The 6,373-nt window shown below is 36.8% G+C and overlaps 1 long non-coding RNA gene across 1 annotated transcript; it reads right to left on the reverse strand.

The window, feature by feature from the left end:
• Positions 1-1,166: 1,166 nt before the first annotated feature.
• Positions 1,167-4,182, reverse strand: LOC116635297. The gene is made up of 3 exons (XR_004300131.1): positions 4,012-4,182; positions 3,542-3,601; positions 1,167-1,783 (listed from the first exon to the last, which is right to left on the reverse strand). It is a non-coding gene; the product is annotated as an uncharacterized LOC116635297 (long non-coding RNA).
• Positions 4,183-6,373: the final 2,191 nt, after the last annotated feature.

Genomic DNA, 6,373 nt, shown 5'->3' on the forward strand with positions numbered 1-6,373 from the left:
TTAACAGATGAGCCAATTGAGTTTTTAAATGCAAAATTAAACTTAAAGTGCACAAAGAGCACAGGGGAATCCACAGCCAAGAATAGCTGAAGGAGGCGAGTGAGCCGCAAGCACTGGGCTGGGGAGATTCAGCCTCTTTGGAAGCATGCAACCTGCAGCAAATGGGAGGACGGGGCAGGCACATTTATCTGTTAATCAATCCTCCAACAGGCTGCAGTTATACTCCACATTGCCAAAAGTATTTCATAACTACTTTCCTTAGATTTATTTATATATGTTTACTTTTTTCTTTGAGAAGAGGAAAAGGGGAAAAGAAATAGATGGATGGGCTCTATGGAATACAAGGACAATTATATTTTGATCTCCATGGGGTTTGTTCTCTCAGGGACAGTGAGAGAATTGGGTCCCCTCAACATTTTTCCCTCAGATCCCCAGGTGCTTTACCTTGTGCCCCAGACACTCAGCAAGAGATCATCCAGATACTCAGAGCATTCCGCTTTGAATGTGGGGAGCCAAAATGATTGTGGACTTTGGTTGGGACACAATTTGGGGAGTCACTGGATAAACAGTTTGATCATTCATCTAAATATGTGGACATAAGAAAGCAATGCATTTTGGTGCTTAAAAGTAAGATTTAGCAACTTTTATAAAGTATTCTCTGATTCAAGACAAATCATCCTAATACCTTAAAGAAAAAAATCTCCTTTTTAATTGTATAAGTGCTTACTTAAGAGGCTCCCAACATCATCAAGACTAAAATTCCATAGGCATACTCTCTTTCACTGAAGGTGATAAAATTAACTGTTGGATTCCAAATTGTGAAAATCTTCGGGGGAATTGATCTCATGATTTCAACAAATTTTTCACAGAAATAAGTACATTGGCATTCCAGAATGGGATACAGTGAATCCTTGTTGCGTATTGCATTTTAATCGCATTTGAGGAATATTTGGGATAATCTACAAAAATGCTGAGAAATGACAAACCCTCTGGAAAACTTCTGTTGTTCAGATCTTGTATTCATACTTGGCTTTTAAGCTAGGAAAACATTGAAAATCCTCTAATATCTCACTTTTGGAGAAATCATTTTAAGAGATAGTAAACAAAAATCCTGTTAATGCCAGCACAAACTTCCCATTAGGATACCAAGAAGAGGGTACTAGAAAGCTTCAAGTTCACATTTGATGTATCACCAAGTTCAGAAATGACTAGTGAAGTCACAAGGTTATTTAAGCCTAAAAAAGTACACAAGTGCATACACATATATGTTTCTGTATGTACATGTACACACACACACACACATTTCCAACCTTATCTAAAGCTACCTGTTCAATTACAAATTACATTCCTTAGGCATCTTTTTATCTCTTTCAAACTTTCAAAGTCAATTTTATTATTTTAGGTTTTGTGATCAATCATGGCTCATTCTCAACCCCCAGACAAAAAAGGAAACAAATAACCCAAACCAAAACCAAACAAAAACACACACCCAAAAAACAACAAACTATAAAACAGATCATTACTATTCGGTCTTAACCTTTCTGATGATATTTGTCAACTCTTAATTCTTTAATGGAACAATTACTTTACCTTAATCATTTAAAGTGTTAATTGTGAAATGGCAACTTCAGAAAGTAGAATGAGGATGAATATTCCTACTCTGCATTTGGGAACTGTGTATTCAGAGACTTGTACCTCTTAGGCAATCAAATCCACTTGAGTCATTGACTATATCCAGCCTTGTCAGTTTGCCGGAAGGAAAGATACTGATGAGGTTGGGCTCCTGCGAAAGCAATCATATGGTTAATTGCTTTAGTGTGAACCTAGCCATTGTGATTAAAGCCTAGGACTCGTGTTTAGGTAGAGCAGAGTCTCCATGCTTCAAGGCACTCCTTGGCAGATCTAGTACTCTCCAGGCCTCGAGAAAATGTGCTGAGGCATCAGCATATTTCCCTAAGGAGTTGCAGTGTTTGGGGGATCATTCAATCATTAGACCATATTCAAAGAAACTGGGTTAATTTGAATATGTAATCATTGGATCACATATTCATATATTTGCAACCTCTTTGAAAGGGTGATCATCAGAATGCAGATTTAGATAAATAAGAACATATTCAAAACTTGACATATTATGTGCTTGAATTTAACGTGAAGCCGTGCACACCACCAAAGCATCTTACACCTGTCATCTCATGATTATACACGCCTGTATACTCCACTGGTGCACTTTTCATGTATGTAAATTAAATAGAGAATCTGCTCTACCTTTTAATAAAATGCTATGGTTTGTCTTTTCAGAATTCCAAATTTAGTTCCCTCTCATAGAATTTGATTATCAACAATTTGATTATCAACAATTATCAACACACACAAACATATGTGGTCTAATTGTTGATAATCAAATACATGTACCTATATGGGTATACACACACACATACATGTGCACGTGTGTGAATATATCTATAGATTAACTTTAATGCATAGAACATTTCAAAACTTTTGCTTAATGCTTTTTTTTTTTGTAAAATTATATAGAATCAATATCATTATTCCTTTCCTCTCCAATGAAATGTTGGCTTCAGAGTCCACTTTTTATAAAGAAATTCTGAATCGTTAAACAAGTAGAATACTATCCCCCCTCTTCTTTTAAATTACCCAGCATACTTTTGGGGCTTACACAAGTGGAGGCTAACATGCACTGATGCATTAAAAAAACAGCTATCCATGTTCCAGTAATTCAAATCCAGCACCATTTTGAATAGATTTTTAATATACTCATGGGAGTCACGCAAGGGTAATTGATGATGATTTCAAATTCCTTGCATCTTATTTCTCTTAAAATCTATCCCATAATCTGTTACTACATTATGGGTGATAATATTCTGTTAATTGTAAAAGAACAGTGAAGTTTTATTAATTTAACTGTATTTTATTGCTCCTCTCTAACCTCCTAAAAACTGACCCCTCTGTATAGCAGGTATTTTAGAAATCCTACTTCCTTAGAAATAGATGCAGGTATTAAGATTTTAAGAAATATTAACCCAAAGGGGGAGCATATTATGATATAGTCCTCATCATTTTGCATTGTTCTCCAAACAGTTGCCTTCATTTTCAGGGTGGATCTCGGAATGTTAATAGCGGACGCATCACGTGCAGAGGCTGGGAGCATGCAAGCCACGTTTGGCATATAGATTCTTTGTAGGGGAAAAATGTTACACAAAGCATGCTGCACCAAACGCTTTGTTGCCGACATGGAACCTTCCTCTTAGACCAGTTTGACTCGCTATTTTCTATCCCTGCAAAAATTTACTCATAAAAGAGTTAAATATTAAAATTGAATGGGAAGTAATAGGAAAACATAACCTCTATTCCCCAACGCAAAAATCAAATATGCAAATATGAAAATGAGGGGACTCTGCTTCTTCCCCTTCTACAACTGATTAAATTGTCACTGCTGGAGATTACATGGGTTTTATTCCCTTTACAGCCATATTCAATTGGACAGACAGAAAAATATATCGCCACAGACGAGACCCACCACCTGGGTACACTGTGCTTCCAGTTGCCTGCAGGGGCCTCGTCCAAAACTTTGCAGCTACCCCTTTAAAAAAAGAAAAGTATTAGATGTGATCATTCATGACAAACTGGATGATCTCTAAAGTCCTCTCCAACTTAGAGATTTCAGAAAGAAAAACTCCTCTCCTGACCAGATATTAGCCTGCAGTTTACTTCCCATGAACAAAACCCTCACTAGCACACTCCCCTTCTCTCTAGATCCTAAACCACTGCTTTCATTTTGCATGAGACCCTCATTTAAACAAACAAAAATTATCAGAGGCTCTTTTCTTTCTGTGTTTGCAACTGATTTCCTAGCTGATCGATCAATTTACTTCCTTGCTTCTCAGTTTTGACACTGAACATACCACCCCCCCCCCCTTTTGCTCCCTTGTCCCTTCCAGATGGAGCTAGCTGATTCTTGCAAAAAACTGGATATAGAAACAGAAGAATTACCTTTGCTTCTCTCATGTCTTGATGCGGTTCCGATAGGGTTCTCACAGTCTGCCTGCATTTAATAGAAGTTAGTGCTCGGTGACTATGTCGCCTGGCTGTGTCATTCGGCACTGCAGGCTGGGCAGAGAGCTGCCTCCAGCTGCAGACGAGGGGCCTCAGTGTTAAGGGCGCACAGAACTAGTTTGTTAATGAGATCCTAGAGACGTAGCCGCAAGGACAAGAGGAATTAACAACTAAAAAAAGGTGATAGGATGATGTTTTGAATTGGAGCATTTGGGCAAAAATATAACAACAGCAAAAAACCCAACCAATCAAACAGACAAACACAAAAACCCAGTGAGCAGATGCTTCATTGCAAGGACAAGTGAGCAGGAACAAGTCTATTTGCCTGTAGATTTGTGGTAGATATACACGTACTACTTTGCTGTAGAAGGGAAGGAATTGATCCCCAAAGAATTTTTAGGTGTCTTTTTGTCTAGCTGGAAACATTCTGGTGGCTGTTGTTGTTTTATCCACTCAGCAAAATGACTTACAGATTTTTTAATTATATCAGATCTCTACTTTATCTACTGATAGAACTACAATTTGAAAAAAATATATCTTCTCTGATTGGGTGGATGCGTAAACAATCAGGATTTTCATTTCTGGCAACCAGATGGGTAAATTTATAATGAAATCAAGTGATTTCTTTGTGCCCCAAACCTAGAATTCCATATGCATTTAAAACATAGACCTGTATATCATGCTTAAACATAGCCTTCTGTTTTGAGAACTGGAAAAGCATTGCTTTCTAACATCGTGTATGCCCTTTTCTTAGAATAAATCTGCTCAATTCAGATATCTTTTTGCTGTCAAAATTAAAAGCAGAGTTATGCATGTTCCACTGGCTTGAACACATGTACACTTCAACCCTGCATTCTCAGTGTGTGCTGTTTTCCTGCCTTTCCCATGTTTCTTTGTTTTTCTTTTGTTTTCTTTTCAAGACTTCCCAGGGTTTTTGTTTTATCATATTGTTCTCTTTGTATTGTTCAACTGCTCTTTGACAAAAGTTCCACATTTAATCTAATTTTCTTGTTTTTGTTTAATTTCCCCATAGTTTTATATTGTTGGTTTTTCTTCTTTCTCTTTTTTCTCTTCTGGGACATTGTGCTTATTTGTAAAAATACAATTCCAAATGTCAGAATGGTACTATATGGACAAACTTTTCTATTGAGTGTCTTTATCTTTTAATATTTTGGCTTTTGTCATCTTTATTCTGTCAACCAGTACTGGCCCTTTTAAATCATCTTTTCATCTATTGCATTGCCTTTGCTATTACTAATATCCTTCTTTTTCATTCTTCTCTTGGTGTCTTAATTTCCCAGGCACCTAGTTATTGCTAAAATGTGACCACCATTTAGTCAACACTTAGCACAAGCCCTGTGTGCAACACTTCATACGTATTCCTGTGAACTCTTGCTACAACCCTGAAATGTAGGCTTTCTCATCCCCATCTGGTACTGGGCCTGATGAAAGGTATCGCCTTAAGACCACACAGTAACTGTGATAGCAAGTATTTGTTCCCAGAACTATTAGGCACCAAATCACCTTCTCTTTCCACTAAATCATATGAAGGCAAAACATCAAAGGTATGTTTTGAAATTCTGTTATGGATAGGGGAAAATACGCTCGCTTGTTAAACTTCACAAATACATGCTCACTTCATTATTTGTATGTACTTATACCTGAAATGATTAAATAGAAGTCACTCCTTATGTCTTCTTTTTAATAGCATTTAATGACGTCAGTTTTACTTGTGATTTAAAAAAGAAGTTCTAAACTCAAGTTACTATCTTTAACAAAATTTTGTACTAAAACTAGGTCCAAATTTTCTTTGTACATACACCAATTTACTAATACATGGTTGTAAATGTAAACAAATTGTAATAGCAAGTTCCTGTTAGTAAAACAACCAGGGAATGGCAATTCTAGAAGCATGAAGAGATCGTGTTGTCTGCAAACATATAGCATGATATCAGGCTTTCCAGTAATGACATCAGTGATCAAATATGTTTTTACAGTTGTCAAAGTAGTGGATCAGACATTTAATCCCGGCCTGTTTGCAGCTGCTTTTCTCCAACCTTCCCTCCCTATATTACATTTGCCTTTTGGGAGAATAAAAATATTATGTGTTCCTTTATGTTCCTCATTCAGATTTAGAAACTCTCATACTTTCTGCTATGATGATGACATGCAGGTGTCATTCTCTAAACAGGTCCGTTTGCAAGTTCCATTAACCCACTGTTTAATCATTACCACTTCCTTCATCTTATTCTTGCAATGATACACACACACACACACGCACATATATTTAATAAGCAGA

This window comes from Phoca vitulina, unplaced genomic scaffold (genome assembly GCF_004348235.1).
Source record: "Phoca vitulina isolate PV1807 unplaced genomic scaffold, GSC_HSeal_1.0 scaffold10, whole genome shotgun sequence".
Classification (NCBI taxonomy): Eukaryota; Metazoa; Chordata; class Mammalia; order Carnivora; family Phocidae; genus Phoca; species Phoca vitulina.